We start from the raw sequence: 22206 nt of genomic DNA on the forward strand, positions 1-22206 counted from the left end.
GGCCTTCCCTGGACAAATGATCCAAAGAAGCATTTCCTCTGGCAGCTGGTGCTCTCTAACCAAGCCTTTCTCAACCAAGGTTCGGTGAGAGAATTTCCCTAAAGAGAATCACGTCAGTGACTTTTTTCATGCCTCCCAAGGATGGTACATAGCTAACATCCTTCTAGTTGCATAGAAGAAGTTAATTCATTGTATATAACAGGTGCTTTAGGGCATTAGTGTTTAATTCTCTTGTGGAACTCATAGAAAAGGTCTGCTATAAATGGTTATCCTACTTGATTTTTCTTCTGAGATCTTATCAACATTTCATGAATTATCTCTTTATTGTCCTAGAATGTGAGCATATGGACCTTGATTTTGTTCCCTGCTTATCCTCCATGCCTAGAAATGGTATATAGTAAAAAAAAATAAATAAAAAATAAAAAATCCACTGCCATCAAGTCAATTTCGACTCATAGTGACCCTATAGGACAGAGTAGAACTGCCCCAGATGGTCTCCAAGGAGTGCCTGGTGGATTCGAACTGCCGATCTTTTGGTTAGCTGCCATAGCTCTTAACCACTATGCCACCAGGGTTTTCCTGGTATATAGTAGACACTCAAAAATATTTGTTGAATAAATTGCACAGCAGCAATTTGTGTTATAACTTTTTATGTAAAAGCTTTTCCATTGTTAAAACAATTCATGTTAAAACTTCTATATCCAGAAACATGTATATTATAGATTTCCTGAGTGGTATGATAAGACAGAAAATGTTAAAAGAATTGGAAAAGCTAAAACTATTAGTCCAGATAATAATAACAGAAGGCTTTAGTCATCCAATCAGAAATGACCAACTGCTCAAGCAGGATGAGAGATAGGGGAGGGGTTAATAATTTGAGGATGTTTTCTACAACCCTTACCAATGGAAAGCAGAGTGGGCTTTCATTCCAAACAGGATCAGAAATGGACTCTAGGGATTGCTGTGGGTGCGCCATTCAGGAAGAATTAATAACATAATTAAATTCTGCATCCTCATGAGACAGAGGAAAACCAAGAAACCCATTTCATGCACTCTAGATTTTTAAAAAGGAAAACATGATCAGTGTAGGCCCCATTTAGGAGATAACTGAAAGGAAGTGACTGAAAAAGTCAATAACCCACGAGAAAATCCTATACACTTTTTCCCCTGCTGTCCATGAAAAGTTTGTACCAAGAAATAAAAATAACAAGCATTTTGGGATAGAAGCTAAAAAGAGAACTGGTAAAGCCATATAAATTACTAGAGAAAAAATAGGGCATTTTCCCCAAACTCACAAGAGAGCTCATGTGAACAGGATAAAGACACCCAATAAATTATAAATGAGGAGAATAATAACTACACCAGAAAGACTTTGAAAGGCACCTTGCAAGTGTCTTAGAAACCAATAAAAGGAGATTGTTTCAGCATGTGACAGGGAGGAAGTCACTCAAAGAATAGGTGGGATCTTTGATCCTTGTAGATAAAGGATTTGCTCAAGAATGGAAAAGGGGACATTTTACACGTTTGAGCCAAATGGAAAGAATTGTTTGAGCCAAATGGAAAGAATAAATGGAGGCTTCCTTTCCCATGATGTCCCCAAAGATGAACTAGTTGGAATTACTTGACTGCATGCTACTCAAAGATAGTATCCCAGGCTGGACAAAATCAATGTGGACAAACTGTCAGGACAGAGAGATGGAGAATCTGCTGACTCAGATGGGTGGCTTATATCTACAAATGTGTGGCTGTAACCCCATTCAATGAAGGAGTTCAGAGGAGACCTGAAGAATCATGATCAGAAGAGCTTTGCTTTAATAACAGGAAAACTCAAAAAGCCTACAATACCCCAAAACCCACTGCTGTTGAGTCGATTCCAACTCATAGCGACCGTATAGGACAGACCAGAACTTCCCCATAGAGTTTCCAAAGAACGCCTGGTGGATTCGAACTGTCGACCTCTTGATTAGCAGCTGTAGCACTTAATCACTACACCACCAGGGTTTCTCAGAGCCTACAATAGGGATTAAAAAAAATCATTGAGTATTTAAACGAAAATCATCTTTGGGAGGAAAGACAATGTGATTTTTAAAAGTAAAAGTATGCTTAATTTGCTGGTTTCAGGAGAGTTGCGCTGATCAGTAAACAAATGAGAACTGACGAGTATCTTCTGGGCTAGTATATTTCTTTCCAATTGACTTTAATTAGGCTTTACATGATGGCAACAGGGTACAGACCACAGAATATTGCACAATCAATAGACAGCAACGTGCCCTCCTCTGAATGAAGTCCAAAGAGTAGGAATCCTCAGGGTTACCATTAAACATACACCTACTTCTTAACTCCTGTAGTAAAGAAATACTTAAGTGTTTGCTAAGTAGGTTACTTTCAAAATTTGACATACTTCAAATGCCCTTATCATATACATTGTCTTGCTGTTTCAATAGGCATGATAAGAATTACATATCGCAATATTGTATTACTATTACTTATGAATTTATTAACCAGGTAAAGTTACAGGCTTAAAACGAACTAAACGCCCAGCACACAGTAAGCATTCAATAAATGTTAACTGCATTTAAATTGATTTAAGTAAATAAAACTTCAGAAAATCAATCAATAGATTCCAGACTGTCCACTCTCCCCTCCCAACCCCAACTTTCCTTTCTTTTCTACTGGGCTCCCTTCTGGAATTTCATCAGCTATCTCCAGCTATATCAGCAACAGCCCTCTGGCAAAAAGTTCCTGCTAATAAGGGGGCAAAAAAACATACTCTTTACATATTCTTACAGCTATTTATGGGAGTTCCTGGGTGGTACAAACACTTAAGCACTGGACTACTAGCTGCAGAGGTTGGCAGTTTGAATCCACCCAGAGGTGTCTAAGAAGACAGGCTTAGTGATCTGTATCTGAAAGTTCACAGCCTTGGAAACCCTGTGGAGCACAGTTCTACTCTAACACACATGGGTCGCCATAGTTGGAGTCAACTCAGGGACAACTGTTTGTTAGCTTACCTAAAAACATTAAGGTTAATGAATAGTAATCCCATTCATTCACTCACACATGCCCCAGCTTTGAGGAAGCGCACCTTGGGTATGGTAATTTAGTCCTGATAAGTGTGTAAGGTTTGGGATGCAGCAGTCACCCATAGCTGAGGCACAGACAGATAAAACATGGCATAAAACAGAGAAAGGGAAAAAGACTGAGAGAGACACAGACTATGGTTTAGGGAAGATGTTACAAGTCAGTCGCCTATAGGGTGAAACAGGTGAAGCGAAGGAGCAAAACAGGCAGCGATAAGACAGAAGAGTTGGGGACTGTGGTATTACTAAATTACAGCCCGTTTTCGCAACATGAGAATGCAAGATCTACCATATCTCACATTTTTAGAGATCTAGAAATCTGGATTTTTATGAGAACTTACCCATTTTTAAAAAAAAAAATCTCTGTGGACCAAGCAAAACACACCTGCAAATCAGATACGAGCCACAGCTACAACCCTCAGCTAAAAGGGTCAATTCCCCAGCCTAAAATCTCTCAAACCCCTTCCCAGAACTGTGTCATATGACCACTGCTAGATGCAGGGGAGGCTGGGAAATTAAGGTGGTTTTTGTTTGGTTGTTTGTTTGTTTTAAGCTGAGTACATCGTTGTAGTAAAACTTGGGTTAAATTGTCGTAGTAAAACCTGGATTCAGCTACTAAGCAAGAAGGAGACCACACATCCAAAGGAGGGAATATGCCCCATGCTTTGAAATACTAGGTCTAAGAGAACTCCACAAACATCTACCTTCTCAGCAACCTCCTTTCTCCCTGCTCTTAGCCTGAGTATAATGTGACTTGTACTGTTTTATTCCGCCATGCGCTCCCTGGAAACTCTATGGGGCAGTTCTACTCCGTCCTATAAGGTCGCTATGAGTCGGATTCGACTCGAGGGCATTGGGTACTGGGTTACTGTTTTATTACACAACTGCATTCAATTAAAGGACTGCAATCACTGTGCTAAATGGGGCCATTATCAATATAGGGTGTGTCTGGGGAAAGCAGACAAATGAGAAAGGAAATATATGCTAGAAATACCAGGTGCAAGAAATTAAAACCTGAATCCCTGCTTTTGCTGGGGCTCTCATGACGTGACAGATGTACTTCTCCTGTCACTGTCCCAGTCTCAAGACAAAAGAATGTCTGAGAAGTCACTAGATTTAAATTACTTAGAAAAATGTCTCCGAAGTCAAAAGCTGTATGAACCAAGTACACATTTCTCGTTTTCACGTCAGTGACCGTCTTATCCAAGAGTTAGATGTAAAAACTTTTAAAATGTGAAAGAGAAGGCAATAATCTACCAGTAATGATGCAACATCAATGGGTGTGGGTTGATCAAGCCCTAGGTACTGCCATATTATTTTTCTGACTTTAGATTCTCTGGGCTTTGCCTTAAGCAACATAGGAGCAATGCATCTAGTTAAGACACTCAGCAGAGTATCAGTTTCAGGTTTTCTGTAGTCTTTTTTTTTTTTGAACATTTTCTTGTGGTTTGAGTAAAATTTTACAGAGCTTATTACTTTCTCATTCAACAATTTATGCACGTTTTGTTTCGTGACAGAAGCTGCAATCCCCTCAATCCCCAGTTCCTTCCTGGGTACCCATTAGCCCATCTTCCCCTCCCCTTCCTGCCTTCTGAATTTTGTTCTGGGGAAAATGCTGCCCTTTTGGTCTTGTGTGGTTGATTGTTCAGAGAAGCAGGTTCCTCAAGGGTGTTATTCACTTTAGGGACCGGTCTATTGTTTGGCAGAAAGGTGATCTCCAGGAGTGGGTTCAGTTCCAGGTTTGAAGAGTATCTAAGGGCCATAGTTTCAGGGCTTCCACCAGTCTCTATCAGACCAGTAAATCTGGTCTTTTTTATGAATTTGAATTTTGTTCTAGAGTTGTCTCCCACTCTGTCCAGGACCTTCTATTACGGTCCCAATCAGAGTGGTTGGTAGTGGTAGCCAGACACCATCTAGTTCTCCTGGTCTCAGGCTAGTGGAAGCTTTGGTTCGTGTGGTCCATTAGTCCTTTGGACTGTTTCCTTGAATCCTTGATTTTCTTCAGTCTTCTTTGCTCCAGACAGAAAGAGAGGAATAGTTGTATCTTAGATGGCCACTCACAAGCTTTTAAGACCCCAGTTGCTACTCACCAAAGTAGGACGTAGGACCTTGTCTTTATGGGCTATGTTATGCCAATTGACCTAGATGTCCCCTGAAACTATGGTCCTAAGCCCTCAAGCCCCATGACTCAGTCCCTTAAGGAGTTTGGTTATGGCTGAAAAGTTTCCATAACTTTGCCCCCTGTGTGCTCTACTGTATACATTGATACGTTGGCAGCACTCGCATTTATGTATACGCTCATGGGTGTACTCCCACACCTGTTCAGCTTACATATCTACCTATGCATCCACTCTTAAATTATAGTTTGTGGTTAAGTTATCTCAGAATCGTGTATGTAATAGTATTTACCTGCCAGTGCCTTCCTTTGCCTTGGTCACATGTTGCTGACCTCCCCTTATTGTGTAATGCCTTTCCCTTTACCCAAGTTAACATGTGTCTACTATTTAGTAAGAGATTTTCCCTCCCTCCTGTTCCCATCCCTGGTAACTATCAAAGAATATTTCTTTCTGTGTGTAAACCTTTTCTTGACTTTTTATGATACTGATCTCACATAATATTTGTCTTTTTGTGATTGACTTATTTCACTCAGCATAATGTCCTCTAGGTTTATCCATGTTGTGAGATATTTTGCGGAGTCACTGTTATTCTTTAACGTTGCCTAGTATTCCATTGTCTGTATGTATCATAGTTTGATTATCCATTTGGCCCATGATGGGCACTTAGGTTGCTTTTTCTGTAGTCTTAACAGACCTGGATTTGCTCTTGATTTCTACCTAGAATTTACTTCCTTCAATTTTTTTGGAAGATCGTTTGTACTTAACCTTATGTTCCATTTACTGGGAAGCAAGATAAATCATTTGCTTCCATTTTTACTTTTTACTCATTTCTCAGCATTTTTGTGGAGCTCTCCCCCACACTTCCCCACCAATGATGAAATCTTTAATTAACATTTTTTTAGTCATCAGGATTTTCTAGCACTAATGATGCCTGGGAGCCCTGGTGGTGCAGTGGTTAAGAGCTCAGCTGCTAACCAATATGTCGGCAGTTTGCAGCCACCAACCGATCCTTCAAAATCCTAATGGGAAGTTCTACTCTGTCCTTTAGGGTCACTATGAGTCAGGATGGATGCGATGGCGATGGGTTTGTTTTGGTTTTGGGCTTAATGATGCCTGAGGAGCCTGTCAATAGCAACACAAATCCACATACGAACATTAAATCCCTGGTACTGGAGTTGTTTACTCTGGGCCTTGCTGGCCAGCTCTTCGTGTTCCTTCATCTGTCTGAATCAACGTGGGCTGCCAGCTTTTGTAGAGTCAATATTTGTGTTTCAATCAAGTCAAGTCTCTTTGGAGTTCATCCTTCTTTACTCTTCCATTGAGAAATATCAAGACCCTGCCCTTTCCTGTAGTTTTAGGGAATGTCATGTCCTCATCCTCCTATTCCAAAGAAGAAATCAAATGAGAATTACTGTTTCCCTGTCAATCTAGCAGTTTCACTTCTATTACATTAGCCTTCAGCAACCCATGCTAAGTCTCATGAGTCAAATCTTAATTTAGATTTTGAAAGCCACAGTTCAAAATATAAAATGCCCTTCTGTATTAGACAGGGCTTGCTTTGGAATATACATGTGGAAAATCCTGTTGCAGTGGCTTATGCAAAATTTTTAAAAATCTTCTCAACAAGTCCAGAGGTAGGCTGGTGCAGCAGCTGTGCGAAGTCATTGCTGAAAGTTTGCTTGCCCAGGAAGCAACTCTGGGATGGACAATGCACACAGGAGTTTACTAATGAGTGCTCTTGGGATCAATCCCTGTGGGATAATGGAAGGAAGCAGGATTGGACAGAGAAGTTGGGCTGTGGTGCCGTCACAAGAGGACCTCAGCCAATCACATGAGATCTGAAGCTGTGATGGTTTTTTAGAATTTTTCTGAGTTGGGGCAAGGGAACAGGCCTTTATACTCCCTCAAAAGCCAGTCACTAGACATGGGTTGCCCACCAGGAAGGAGGTATGACCTTGGGAGGGGTGCCATCTTCAGCTGAGGGTAATTCCCAGAGAGGGCTCACAGCTGAAGGCTATCAGCTGGCCACACTCCCAGCAGTGGGGGGTAACAAACTCCAGTCCTGAAGGGGATCTCAGTAGAGAAGGTCAGTGTGGAGCACACTCTTCATATCCTAGGCTCCTTCTACCTTTCTGACCTGCCACTCTTAGCATTTGGCTTTCACGCTCACTGTTGCTTCATGCTCTCAAGATGACTATTCCACCCCTTGCCTTATTTCTGCACTCGAAGCAGAAATAAGAAGGATGTAAAAAGGAAGAGGAGGTAGCACCTATATTAAGAAAGGAATGGTCTCCCAGAGATGTCCACCAATCTTCTGTTCACATTTCATGGGCCACAACTTGTCACATGGCTATTTCTAGATGCAAGAGCTGACGGGAAATGTATGTTTTAGGCAGACACATTGCTGCCCCGATGAAAGTCAGAATTCAGAGTTTTGATTTTCAAGAAAAAAAGGAGAATGGAGATTGGAATTAGCAACTACCAGTACTCCTACACTATCTGATTTTCAAAACTAGTTAACTCTCTTTGACAAGAAGTTGGCAATTCTCTATAAACCTGAAGGATTTTTTTTCCTAATTTCTTCCCAGAAGCCACTTCTCTATCTTAATCATACATTAGTTGTACTACTTCCTTCTGTGGCCACTGCAGGTTAGGATTCCTTTTCTAGTTGTCACGATTATCTCAAAAGAGTAAACCTTAAACTTCTTTCTTGCTGATTCATCATTTCTCTCTTTTGCCCTTTTTCTCCTTCACACAGGCACAGATACACCTGGGTTTACTCTTCCCATGTTTTTGAGAAAAGAGTGATAGTAACTAAGTGCCCTCATTTCATCCAGTCTAAAATCATCATTGTATCCCTGTCAGTGTGGGATCAAACTAAAGGGCATCTAGAGATAAAAGAGGAACCATTGGCAAAATGGATACACAGAGGATAGAGGTATAGCAAATCCAAGGTAGGGAATCCAGCCAAAGTACAATGGACTGGGAGAAAGGTTGCCAGGTTTGGCAAATAAAAATATAGGATAACCAGTTAAATTTTAATTTCACATAACTAAAAAATAATTTTAGTGTAAGTATTTCCCAAATATTGTATGGGACACTCTGATACTAAATATTTATTTGTTGTTTATCTGAAACTAAAATTTAACTAATTACCCTGTGTTTTGTCTGGCAACCCTGACCAGGAGGAATAGTTTCCACACCATCACAGAGCTGAATACTGCTACTGTGCCCACTTCTCTAACTACTGACTTCACCTCCTCCCCTGGAGCTTTCCCATAAACGTCTAGCCTGAGAACTACTGTCCAGTATGTCTGGAGACTCATCAAGACAGCTAAAGCTAAAGCATTCTTTGCAAAAACTTACATTTTTTATTATTTCCTAGAACACAGACCCCCTTGGGCATGTAGATGAGCTTCAAGTGGGTCTCTGAATCCACTGAAATTGTGGCCTTATATTGTTTTCATTTATTTATATTCATTCATTCATTCATCCTTTCATTTAGTCATTTGACAAACATTTATGGCTCCTTACTGTATTAAAGGCACTAAACAAGGTCCAGAGAAAAAAGTCAAATAAGAAAGAGTCCCTTCATTCAAGATGCCCGTGTTATATTTGACATAACCTACTCTCGGATGTAGTTAATGGTGGTGTGCCAGGGACCCTTGGTGAATCCTACAGACGTGGATGGAGACTTTGCTGGCAATTTGCCATGGTATAAGTCTGTCCTTTCTGAGCATATGGACTCAGAAAACTTGATGGGAGCACGCAATGCTTCAAAGGTTAGGCCACACCACGGCATTGAGTACTGAAGGGAGCATGAAATGAGGGGTATTCTGCTATCTTGCATTATTAGATCATGAGACTTTTCCATGCTTGCTACTATGTAGCAAGCACTCTAAGAGGACAGAAGCACAAATGAGAAGCAAAGAATTGTAATTGGAGGTTTTCACTGTCAAGCACTGTGAACGAACAAGACACTTAAGGGAAAGTAGTAGTGAGACGGTCTTTTCCACAGGACTTGATCATAGAGAAACTTCTTAACCTGCCTCTCCAAAGACAGGGATTGGAGAGGGAGTACGGTGGTCTCTAGTCTCTACCCTTTGAAACAGCTGAACAGTTTAAGGAAAAAACCTCACAGACAGAGATGCTGAGAAAACAGTGCCAATTATTCGTGAGATTAAGGGCTTTGCTGAAGTATTCTCACAACTAATGTCTAACTCTATCGTTGACTTTGGACTAGCAAAGAAAACAGCTAATATCAACCTTCCTTTTTCATACCTCTCCCCTAAGAAATCAGAATGAAGAAGTATCCACTTCTCCCCAGCCTCCAGAAAGAAAGGAACACATCTTGGACATGTATTCTACTCCTGAGGGATGCTGTTTTCTTTTATTTTGAAGTTTCTCGTGATTAGAGTTGAGAGAGAGAAAGAGAAGACAGATTCAAAGATCTCAGATTTATCTTAAAAACACACCCCATAGCTAGAATGCTCCTCAGAATCAAGGATGGCGAGACTTGTCTCACGTACATTGAACATATTATCAGGAGGTTCCAGTCCTTCTGGATTCAACAGGACTTGTAAAACATACTACAGAAAATCTCTACCCTTAGGTATAGGCCAAGGGCTCCTCTTTTCAGGATCTATGCCTCAGGGGACCCATGCTTTGGAGGCCTTCCTTGAAATTTTCCGTCCCCCTCTTGTAGGTGTGGCAGTACCATTGGCACGGGATGCCCAGAGCCCAGACTGGGATCTCCACAGACCTTGTTGCCTGTTCTGTCCTTTGGAGCACTCTCTAATTTTCTGCCTCATGGGTAGGGTTCACCAGATGCCCCAAGAAACTCTGGCCAATATATCCATGGGGTTGTCCCTGAGCTTCTGGGCTAGGCCCTGGATCTACAATGGCAGTCTGGTGAGCAGATTACTCCTGATGGCAAAAGCAGTACTTCTTGTGTGGGATCACATGAGATTGGAATAAATTCACAGTTGGGGGAAAAGGTAATTAGCCAGCTCCACTAACCAGCAGAGCTCAGGACAGAAGTGGCTCCTGTCCAGGCATAAACAGTCCATGGACTTTGAGTATCTTCCCCCCTGCATGGACCTGTGAGGGCTTATTCTAGGAGAATAGGCACTTGATGGCACACTGCAACCATTTCAGCCCTGCTGTGGAGAGGTGAGTGTTTAATATTTGACACCAGTTTGGCTATTAAACAGGGTCCTCACCAACCCACATCAGGGGCAAAAGGACTGGTGGCTCCACTCAGGTCACTCAGTGAACTGTGGCAGGGGTCCAAGGATAACACCTCCCAGTCCTTACAACCAAAAGTATTTGGGGCCCATGGTCCATCTGCAGAACCCACCCACATGTAAGCTCTAGGCAACAGGGACCCACTTTCCTCACAGACACTTGGGGAAACTTTCTCAGCCCCCTGCCTTGTTCAGAGCATGAGTCCCTACTGGAACCAGATACCACTACCTACAACAATCACCTCTGACCCTCTAAGATTGTAGGACAGAACTTGTACCACACACTACATGTTGAGCTACCTGGACACCTGAGCTGAATCCATACAAGAAAAGTGAATGGACTCCTAGACTGATATGTCTGGTAACAGCTCTAGCCATCTGGTGACAGGACAGCAGACCTTCAAAGGTGAAAATAATCCAGCTAGCTCACTCAAGCAACCCATTTGGGCATATCAAAACAAAACAAACCAAGAAGCTAGAATATGGGAAGCAAAAAATCTTGTGAGTGGGTCACTGGGGTAATAGTGAATGGTGCTACTCCCATTTCTCCCCTTGATTCTTGGACCCGTGAATCCTGGCTATGGGAGATACAACACTGTATATTGGACGCTGATTTAGAGCATATACAGCCTCTAGGTGAACACTGCCCCAACCCTGCAAGGTATTGCCACCTAGCGGGCACTGTAATTGTGTCTTTAGGAGTCCATTTCATCATTCTATCAAACCAGCTACTTCAGGATGATGGGGAACACGGTAAGACCAGTGAATTCCACGAGCATGGGCCCACTGCTGCATTTCATTTGCTGTGAAGTAAGTCCCTTGATTCAAGGAAATGCATGTGGGATACTATGATGGTGGATAAGGCATTCTCTAAGCACATGGGTGATAGTTTTGGCAGAAGCATTGCATGCAGAGGAAGCAAATACATACGCAGAGTAAGTGTCTATTCCCCTGAGCACAAAATGCTGCGCTTTCCATGATGGAAGTGGGCCGATGCAATCAGCTTGCCACCAGGATTCTAGATAATCACTCTGAGGGATGGGGCCGAATCGGGGACTCAGAGTTGGTGTCTGCTGCTGGCAGATTGGGCACTTGGCAGTGGTTGTCGCCAAGTCTGCGTTGATGAGTAGAAGTTTATGTTGCTGGGCCCATGCATAACCTTCATCCCTGCCATCATGGCCACTTTGTTCATGAGCAATGATGGAAGTACCTGGGAAAGGAGGATGAGTGGTTTCCACAAAACACGTCATCCTATCCACTTGATTGTTAAAGTCTTCATCTGCTGAGGTCACTCTTTAGTGAGCATTCACATAAGACACAAATATCTTCACTTCTTTGGCCCATTCAAAGAGGTCTATTCACATACCTCTTCCCTGTAAATCCTTCTCTCCAGTATTCCAATCATGTTCCTTCCAAGAACTTGACAATCCAGCCATTGGCCACAGCCCATGAATCAGTATACATACAATGGCTCATATGGCCATCTCTCCTTCCAAGCAAAGTGAACACCCAGGTGCACTGCTCGAAGCTCTGCCCATTGGGAGGATTTCCCTTCACCACGGTCCTTCAGGGAGGTCCCAGGAAGGGGCTGTAGTGCTGCCTCTCTCCATTTTCAACTAGTGCCTGCATATTGCACACAGCCATCTGTAAACAAGGCACGAGTTTTTGCATCTTCAGTCACCTGATCATAAGGAACACCCCATGAGGCCATAGGTGCAGACTGGGAGATGAAAGGTAATGTGAGAGGAGTGGAGACCATAGGATTTGGGCCATTTCCTCATGCAACTTACTTGTGCCTTCAGGTCCTGCTCAGGCCCGATCTTGTATATACTGCTTCAATTAATGATGGAGTGCTGCTGGGCAAGTCCAACTTTATGACTCTGTGGGTCAAACAACATCCAGTTCATAATGGGAAGCTCAGGCCACATGGTGACTCGGTGGCCCACGGTTAAGTCTCTACTAAGCCCAGTCAGAAGCCAAAAGCTGTTTCTCAAAAGGAGAGTAGTTATCTGCAGAGGATGGCAGGGATTTACACCAAAATCCTACAGATCTGCTCAGTGATTCACCAAAAGGGGCCCTTCCTTCTAAACAAGGATGAAGAAAAAGGCATTGGCCAGATTAATGGCTGCATGCCAGGTACCAGGAGGTGTGTTAATTTGCAGTTCACTTCTGCAAGGAAACTCCTCTTCCAACTGATTGGCTGCTCACATCAGATCACAAAATGAAGACTAATTACATAACTTCTGCCAAACCCCCGAGAATCATGCCCTGACCAAACAGACACATATCATTAACCTTCACAGTGGTGATGAAAATGTTCTGATGTAGATACTGATGATGGTTGAATAAGATTATAAAAGTACATAAAGCCACTATGCTACATACTTTAAAACTACTAAAACATTTTATTCTATGAGAAATATACCTGTCAAAATGGTATAAAATATAAAGTATGAAGTGATCTGGAAAAATACTACAACAAAACCAAAAAAATTCCCACTCAGGTGAGTTGGAAAAAAGGTGTGGCTCTGGAGGTGAAGTTCCCTAGCCATGAATGAGGAGTGGCTGTGGAGGAGGTGCAGCAAATGACTCAACCTCTGGTGACCGAGGCACAGCTGGCGATGGAGGACCTGGTGCTCTATAGAGCTCTGATGTTGAGCAGGAGCAGGATTGACATCATGAAGTGACCTGGGAGCCATTTCTGGAGGTGGCCCAGGATTCAAACCTACCCCTCCAGCTGTCTGTCCATCTGATGTTGGTGACAGAATAGTTGGTGCACTATGGAGCTCCAGTATTAGTGCAGGGGCAGGATCAATATCAGCAGGTGGTCCGGGAGCTGGTTCTGAAAAGGATCCATGAGGTCCCTGTCCCCAGGAGGTCACAATCTGTAGGGGAGACACGAAGATGGATGAAAGAATGGAAACAAATACATGCAAAGAGAAAAGCGTATTTTATAGAGAAAATAAGGTGCTGTGAGATAAGGCTGGTGTGTGGTCCAAAAGACCTCATTACAGTGACATTTATGTGTGACCAGAATGACAGGAGGGACCAGCCCTGCATGAGTCTGGGGACAGCGTACCAGGGACAAGACAAAGCTGGTGCAGAGACTGGGAGGCAGATGTGAGTTTGTCCAGAGTGGGGGTTGAAATGCAGCCAGTATGGCTAGAGGGAACTGAGGAGGAGAGGAAGCAGGAAGGAGGAGGACAGGTCCAGGACCCATGACGTGGTGTGCTGGAGGAGTTATCTCCTGCTCTGTGATAACAACACCCCCAGAATTAATGACTCACAACACAACACAGCACACAGTCTCTGTGTGCCAGGAATCCAGGCATGGCTTACCTGGTGCCTGCCCCAAGTTCTCAGGACCCTGTGGTTGTGGTCTCAACTGAGTCTTGACTGGGGAGGATCTGCTCCCTACTCACTTCCATGTTATGAGCAGGACTCTGTGAGCTGTTGGTCTGTCCCTCTCTGTCTGTTGATCAGGACCCTTCCTCAGGTCTTTGTCACATAAGTCTCTCCATGGGCAGGTCATACATCACAGCTCCTTCCTGGGCAAAGAGAGAGAAATAAATGACAGACAGAGAGAGATAAATGAGAAAGAAGGAGAGAGAATAAAAGAGAGCCAAGAAACATTGCCCCAAATGGGGCCATTATGAGTTGAAATCGACTCAGTGGCACCTAACAACAACAATCTTGAGAAGCGAGTCCCTGAGTCCAATCCAAAGTGGGGGAGGATGTGGAGACCAGGAGGTAGGACTGTTGGAAGACAATGTGCAGGCTGTTCACCCCCTACTCTGAGATGAGACACTGGATCAGATTGTATATAATGGGAGTTACTGAAGGGTTTTATGCACAGGGTGACAATATCTGACGTTCATTTAATTCCAATCCCATCCTAGTGCAGACTGGGAAATGAGACCAAGAGTGGAAGTGACTTTCCCAAGCCCACAGCACCAGACCCCAGCCCTGTTTGGAGATGTACTCCCTGGTGCTTCCCACACCTGCTTGAAATTCTTCCATCTGTAAGTTTGTGCAGTAGGTACAGGGGCAGATTATCCAATAGGCAAGGTAAGCACGGTGGTGAACACCACATCTTTGATGTGGCAAAACCCATGTGAAATTGTTCACTAAAGATTAGAAAGTAAGCACAAGTAGACCTGTGCTTACCTTGCTTACAGGGTCATCTGCCCCCAATCAGGGATTGTATATTTGAAAAGAGGCTTTGATTCTATAGGTAGGTGCTGTGGGGTTGGGAGAGGCAGGTGCCAGCCATACCTAGAAGCATAGTACTGGATGCAATGAAAAAATATAAAAAGGTGAAAATGCTCATTACAGATGATCTCGTAAGCAGATGAGCCGTGTGCTTACCTTGCCTATTAGATAATCCACCCCTGATTAGCTACAGGTAACGACAGCCCGCAGGATGACATATCCCTGCTGAGGTTCCTAGGAAGAAGACGCTAGAATGATCCCTATTGTGTGGGTAGGGGCACTGGGGAGTATCTGAAAACTACAGACTTGTCCAGGGTCACAAACTGGTTGAGAGGGATGAGCTTTGTCTGAACCCAGCTCTGTCTGCTCAAAGCTGGGGCCCTGGATACGCCCAGGCCTTCCCCAGGTTCTTGGGGCAGGCGAGGGCTGTGTTGGTGTCACTGTATACAGTTATGGAGATGGCATGGGGACAGGCGAGCATTCAGCAGCACAGAGAGGACTTTGGGGAGGTCTTAACTGACATCAGGTCCAAGTCAGGAGGCCAGGACGTGACCTCACTTCCTTGACGACAGACTACATAGAACTTGGAACCCTGGTGATCAGCCCCCTACCCAGCTCACTTGAGTGGGGACACTCAAGCTAGGAACATGTTTTCTTGTTGTCTCCCATCTTCCCTTGTATCAAAGCTTGAGAGACCCAGGAGTTCGACACTTTCACCATGGCTGAGACATGGGCTCGTCCCCCAACCACGGAAACTCAGGCCATTCACCAAAAAGAATCCAAAGGTAACACAGGATGGTCCAGGGCTGCCAATCCAGGCGAGGCCACCACTGTGATCCCACCTGGGCAGATCCACACCCATCCCCAAGGTCGAACCATCCCCCAGGCCATGCCAGCCCTTGTCCTCATGGGGTCTCTGGTAATAGGGGCTAGGAGGAAATGTGGACAGAACTGAGGAGGCAGAAAGTTGTTGGCTGAGGCAGGGTCCATTTGGGAGAGAGATGGGGGGTCAGGGAAGGAGGCGCCATGTGATCTGGGGAGATGTGGGAGAGGAGGAGTGATAATGAGGATGATGAAAATTGTGCTGCTGCTTCAGGACTAGCACACCTGGAGGGCAACCCCTAGGTCCACCCCCACGGTCTCTCACCATACTGGGTTCATGGGGCTGAGTCTGACCGTGGCTGGGACTAGTCCATCAGGTTCGGTGCCTTGGGGAGGCTGGGGGCTGGGCTGGCAAATGTGTGGAGGCCTCTTTCACTTTCCTGCCCTGACCACCCCGATAACACAGAACACTGGGATATAAGTCTACCCAGGGGTTCCAGTTCAGACCAGGCCTTAGGGAGGGACTCTTGGGGTCACAGGCTGAGTCAGCACTCTCACCTGGGCCTTCTCAGAGATCCAGCTGACCCTGAGTGTGGCAGTCAACGTGCAGCCCTAGCTGCTGGCATTTCCAGGGCCACTGCTGACCCTGTGCCAGCCCAGCTTCTGCCAGATCCTGCTGCAATAGTCAGAGGTTGATTTTTCTATCCGTGGACTTGGTCAGGGCTGGATGGTGCAGCCCACAGGCCGACCCATCCAGCATGTGGGAACTGGGAGCTCCTCGGAGGCACAGGGTTTGAGGGGCAGAGAGGGAAGCAGGCAGCTCGGAGGGGGTCTTGATGTCTTCCTGGCCACTGTTGGCACTGTTTCTGCAGAACTGCCCACAGGAGATCCCCACGGAGAAGGAGAATGGCATCATCTACTCGGTCTACCCCAGGAAAGGGGCCAGGAAGGGGTGGCACAGGTTCTGGGTGAGTGCGGGGGGAGGGGAGTGGCATCCCCACCCAGGGACCTGAGACGACCAGAGAGGGCCGGGGGCCCAGAAACCACCCTGTAGACCTCAGGTCCTTCCCAGGACTTTCCGTCTCGAGGGCCCCCAGTCCCCTCCCAAAGGAATCAATCTTCCCCCCATCCCCGCTGCTTCCCCTGCCCTGGCCAGCTACAAAGTCACTCTTCCCATATTTGTAGGAATATCAGGAACCAGTTTTTTTACTGTCCTCACTTAAGTCCATGCATCTTTTGCATGTTACTGCTGTTTTAGTGTTTAACTTCCAACCCCAGGGCCCAGGCAGCAGCAGGCTCGACTGTCCTTCTACACCTTCTCCCAGCTTCACACATCATCACACTTAGCAGGCTTCTTTTACCATAAAGTGCGGGGTTCAGACTATGACACATCATTTTCTACAACCTGCAGTCTCCGGGAACACATCACATGACCCCTTCAGATCAGGGGCTATATCCTGACTTGCTGCAGAATATTCCAGGAGGGAGGCCTATCCCCACAGGGACTGAGCCTCTCACTGCTACTGGCCCTGCACTGATTCCTTCTGCTGCCCTTTCAGCTGGGCTGCAGGAAAGCTTACGTGTGTCCTCATACAGTGGTCCACCCAGGACAGACCCCCAAGAGTGGCATGCTGGGGGAAGGATGTGCACATTTCAAGTTAGGATCACTAGAGCCAGACTCTTTCCCAAAACAGTGGTCACAGTCCCGGGGCCGAGCAGCTTGTGATGCTGGCTGAGTCTCTGCATCGAGCCTGTTTCAGGTGTTATGGTTCTTTTCCATTTTGCCAGTCGGCTGTCAGGGTGGCCAACAGAACTGCAGGGTGGTTTTGAGGCATTTGCTGTCCCTGAGAAGCTGAGCCACCTCTCGATCCTTTACCAACCATTCACATTTGTCCTCCCTGAGCCATGGTCAGATCCTCAGTTCTCCAGGATCTCCAGCCTCTCACCCTTGGCTGGATCTGGGTGTTCCATCGCTTCAGGTTCTCAAAAACCCCTTTAATGCACAGAAAGAAAAATCCCTGTCTTGCTTATCTCATGGGTGTGTTCGCTCTGTGCATTGTCTGCAACTGGGAGGGAGTGAGTTTCCACCAGACATTCCCCTCTGAGTCAGGAGCAGAGCAACCCTCAGTTAGCACAGAAGAAACATCAGGGAAACCTAGGGTCACACAGTTCCGGGTTCTGACCAGGTGACTTCGAGCAGACACTGGATATCACCAAGCCTCTGTTTTCACATCTCTGGAATGGGCTGTTTTGTGAGGACGCACTGGGATACTGTTCTTTCTACAGGGAGATACCATGGTTACTTAGTTAATAAAATCATTTCAGGTTCCTAATGTTTTTAATCATCTCCCACCTCCAATTCTGCCTGGAAAGCTGAGTCCCACCTCCTGCGACAGGTCACTGAGGGACAGGGAATTCCTGGTCCGAGCTCCAGGCCCCCAACCGTCCTGGTGGTTCATGGGGCTGCCTCTGACAATATGTCCCCACTCTGTCCCACCCCAGTGTGTCTGTAGTTCAGATGAGGACCTGGATGAGGCCTCGGTGATGAAAACCTTCAAGGCAGGCTTGCTGGAGAAACTGGTGGAGCACCTGGTGCCCGCCTACCTAAAGGGTGACATCTCCTACATCAAAATCTTTCTGGGAGCCTACAGAACCTACGCCACCACCCAGCAGGTCCTAGACCAGCTGCTCCAAAGGTGAGCACCCTGCCTTCCACAACCCAATGGGGACTCTACCTCCTACCAATTGTGAGTCTGGAGAATATCACTTCACCACTCAGAGCCTCAGTTTTCTCCCCTGAGAAGTAGGGTGGTAAATGTCCAATCAACTAGAATTACTGTCAGGACCACATGGGATAAGCCATGGAAACTGTGTACCCGGAGCCCAGCTCTATGGTAAAGGGTGCTGGAAGGGCTGAGATGTTCACGTTTATTATTTTCCTTTCTCCCATGAAGAAGCTGTCTACCTCACCCCTTATTGACTACATGCCCTTTAGCAAACTTACTTCTCGTTTGTAAAGGGGAGGTGGAGATTCCATTTAGTGGGTGCTTGATATAATCAGAATAGGGATCCCTGGATGCTTATAGAGGGGCCCCAGGACTCTCAGATACCTGGGAAGGTACTGGTTCGGTTCACTCATTCACCAGTCATCCATGAAGCCCCTACTGTTGCAGACACTGCTCTCGGTACTTAGCACTCTTCAGTGAACAAAGCAGATAGGAAGCCCTGCCCTCTTGGGCCTCCAGTCCAAGAGTCAAACAGGAACACAAGACATCTTAAGCAAGTAGTGTCCACAGTGCATTAGATGTGACACCCTCATACCACCTCTAGGTATGGATGTAACCACCCCTATTCTGCTGAGTACGGTGAGCCCCAGGAGCAGCCGAAAGGGTGAGTGGACTTTGGGTGAAGGAGGGACTCCTATCACTACAGAAGGGTGGAGGTTGTAGGGGGCCTGTGTCTGGATTGGGGGAAACCCTAGTGGCATAGTGGTTTAGTGCTATGACTGCTAACCAAAGATTCTGCAGTTCGAATTCACCAGGTGCTCCCTGGAAGCTCTATGGGGCAGTTCTACTCTGTCCTATAGGGTCGCTATGAGTTGGAATCGACTCGATGGCACTGGGTTCGGTTTTGGATTTTGGTGTCTGGATTAGGGTTGGCAGACCCGGGGCCCCATGCATCTGGATTCTAGTACAGGGATGAGTTTAGGGGCGCCCCCTAAAGGATGTAAACAGTCATAGAGAACTGGGAGTGGAACTTGGGCACCCTGGGGAGCAGAGGGGAGGCTCAAGGCACAGAGAGGCCCCTGAGAGAATGCATCCTCCCACAATTCCCTCACGTCACCAGTTGCCGCCTCCTCTGTTTGGGGCCCAAAACAGGAGGTCCGGGGGGACAGGGGGTGGAGAAAATTGCTCCCAAATCCCAATCACCAGTCATGGGTGTTCAGCTGCATGCGGGGCCCCTGTCGCAGGGGAGAACAGTGTCTGTGGAAGAAGAGACCCTCACACACATGCAGAGAACCAGGCAGCACGCTGGTGCACAAGCTCAGATGAGGGCCTAAGGGCCTGCGCATCTGGGTCAGGGGACAGACTCCGTGTGTCGCCCAGCATCAGATAATCCTGGAGCACTACTGTGTGCCAGGCTGTGAGGTGAACATGCAGACACGCATCTCCGTGCCCTTAGAGGGTTACTGTCCAGTGGGGAGAGGGCCAGGGGACAGAAAGGGATGTAATTCAGGCTCCCCGATTTTTTTTTTAGAGGAGTAAGAGTCAGTCAGAACACTGATGGGGAGCTCCCTGGGACAAGGCTCTGTACTAGCCTCCTGTCAGTGACCAGACCTGCCACTGTCTGGGCAGCCAGAGGGCATGATGCAGGGTGCTGCTGACCTTTGGAAAGTCAGGGGCAGACAGAGGGACCGGACACTTGCAGGGGTGTCCTGGGAGGGCAGTATGGTGGGAAAAGCCAGACCTCTGACCCTGCTCTTCACCACCCATCCCTAGCGCCATCTCTTTTATCCTGGGCACATGGCTGAAGGAATACTTGGAGGATTTCAATCAGCCCCCGGACTTCCCCTGCCTAAAGCTCGTGGTGGAGTATGTGCAGGTGAACATGCCAGGCTCACATCTGGAGTATGATACCAAACTTCTCTTGGCACAGCTGGATCAAATGGAGGTCACTGAGGCAGAGCCAGAGGGTGAGGAAGACTGGGCATGACTGCATGTGAGCTTCTGAGGGGCACGGGGGAAGACCCCCAGAGGCTGGGGTTGAGCCAGAGTTCAGAGTAACTTCAGAACCTCCTCTGGGGGACTACAGTCTGGGAAGACTTCCTGGGGTGGAAATCTTGGGAACGGGATTCTCTTCGTGGCAGTGGGTTGTTTTCCATCACTGGGAAAGCATGAGGAAAGGCAGTCATGTTGGTGAACTTTTCTCCTCTTGCAGCTCTAGAGCCGGGGCCAGCGCCAACTGCAAAAGTAGCTCAAGAGCTAACTTCGCCCCAAGAACCGACTCCTGGACAATCTCCTGGGGTACATTCTGCTCCTGTAGCAGCACCAGAGCTCCATAGCACACCACGTATCATGTCATCACCTACAGCACTGGCACCAGATAGAGAGCTGGCTGAACAGGTGGATCCCTCTCCTGAGCCACCTCCAGAACTGGCTCCCAAACCACTGGCTGATGTCAATCCTGCTCCTGCTCCTGTTCCAACACTGGAGTCTGATGGAGCCCAGGTCTTCCCCCAGCTCCACCACCAGCATCAGATGGAGAGTCAGATGGAGAGGTGGATTCCCATCCGGAGCCACCTCCAGAATGGGATCCTGGACCGCCAGCTGGCATCAATCCTGCTCCTGCTCCAAGACAGGAGGTCAACAGAGCACCAGCTATTCCGTCACGAGCTTCAGCTCTGGCAGCAGATGGGTAACCCGCTGGAGGTTCACATTCTTAAGCGGGGCCACCGCCTTAGCCGGATCCTGGACCATCTGGTGATGTCGATCCTGATACTGTACCGACACGGAAGCTCAATAGAGCACCACCCATCCCATCAACGGATGGAGAGCCCTCAAGAGAGCTGGGTTTTTACCCTGGGCAACTTCCAGAACAGACTAAAGGACCACTTCCTGAATCAGATCCTGCTCTTGCAGCAACACTGGAGCTGGGTACAACAACAGGTCCAACATCACCAAGTTGAGCACTGCCACCTGACAGACAGCCTGCTGAAAGATTGGATTATCTCCCTGGGCCAAGACCATAATGAGCTCCTGGACCGCCTGCTGAGGTCCATCACAAGCCTGGACTAACACTGGAGCTCCAAAGATCACCATCACCAACTCCAAAACTGGTACCAAATGGAGAGCCAGCTGGAAGATGGACTCTTATTCTGGCTCCTGGACCACTGGCTGATGTCAATCCTGCTCCTGTACCTGCAGCAACACCAGAGCTCACTGTAGACCAGAGCCCTTCATCTGGATCTCTGGCCAGGCACCAGGAGAAGAGCCTGCTGGAGGGCCCGATTCCCATCCTGGGCCATCTACAGAAATGGTTCCTCAGCCAACTGCTCCAGCACCAACACTGGAAGTCCTTAGAGCACCAGCTCTTTCATCACCAGGTCCAGTAGTGGCACTAGACAAAGAGTCAGCTGGAGGGGTGGATTTCCATCCTGGGCCACCTACAACTGGCTCACGGACAAACAGCTGGTATCAATCCCGATCCTACTCCAACACTGGAGCCCCATAGGCTATTAGGTTCTCCACCTCTAGCTCTGCCTCAGGCACCAGAGGCCGAGCCAGTTGCCATACCTCCTCAACAGGAGCTTCTCACTCATGGCCAGGAAACAGTAGCTTCAGAACCAGACATTTTCTTCTCACCTCAGTAGGTATTTTTTTGCTTTTGTTGTAATATTTTTCCAGCTCAATTTATGCTTTAGAGTTTATACTATATTAACTGGTAGAATTCTCATTAAATAAAGTTTTATTTAAATAGCTTGAAAGTGTGTAATAGAGTGGCTTTACCTACTTTCACAATCCTATTCAACCATCACCAGTATCTACTCTAGAACACTTTCATCACCACTGTGATGGTTAGTGTTATCTGTCAACTTGGGGAGGCCATGATGCTCAGGGATTTGGCAAAAATTATGTAATCCTCCTCCATTTTGTGATCTGATGTGAGCAGCCAATCAGTTGGAAGAGAAGTTTCCTTGGGGATGTGGCCTGAAAATTAATATATCTTTGG

The 22206-nt window shown here is 46.5% G+C and overlaps 1 long non-coding RNA gene across 1 annotated transcript in view; it reads left to right on the top strand.

Moving 5' to 3' along the window:
- Positions 1–20072, top strand: part of LOC126068375 (uncharacterized) — a 101319-nt gene extending 81247 nt beyond the window's left edge. Inside the window, exon 3 of the long non-coding RNA XR_007515661.1 lies at positions 19977–20072. This is a non-coding gene — a long non-coding RNA (uncharacterized LOC126068375). The remainder of the gene's footprint in view (positions 1–19976) is intronic.
- The last annotated feature ends 2134 nt before the right edge of the window (positions 20073–22206 follow it).

The sequence above is a fragment of the Elephas maximus genome, chromosome 27 (assembly GCF_024166365.1).
Source record: "Elephas maximus indicus isolate mEleMax1 chromosome 27, mEleMax1 primary haplotype, whole genome shotgun sequence".
In the NCBI taxonomy this organism is placed as follows: Eukaryota; Metazoa; Chordata; class Mammalia; order Proboscidea; family Elephantidae; genus Elephas; species Elephas maximus.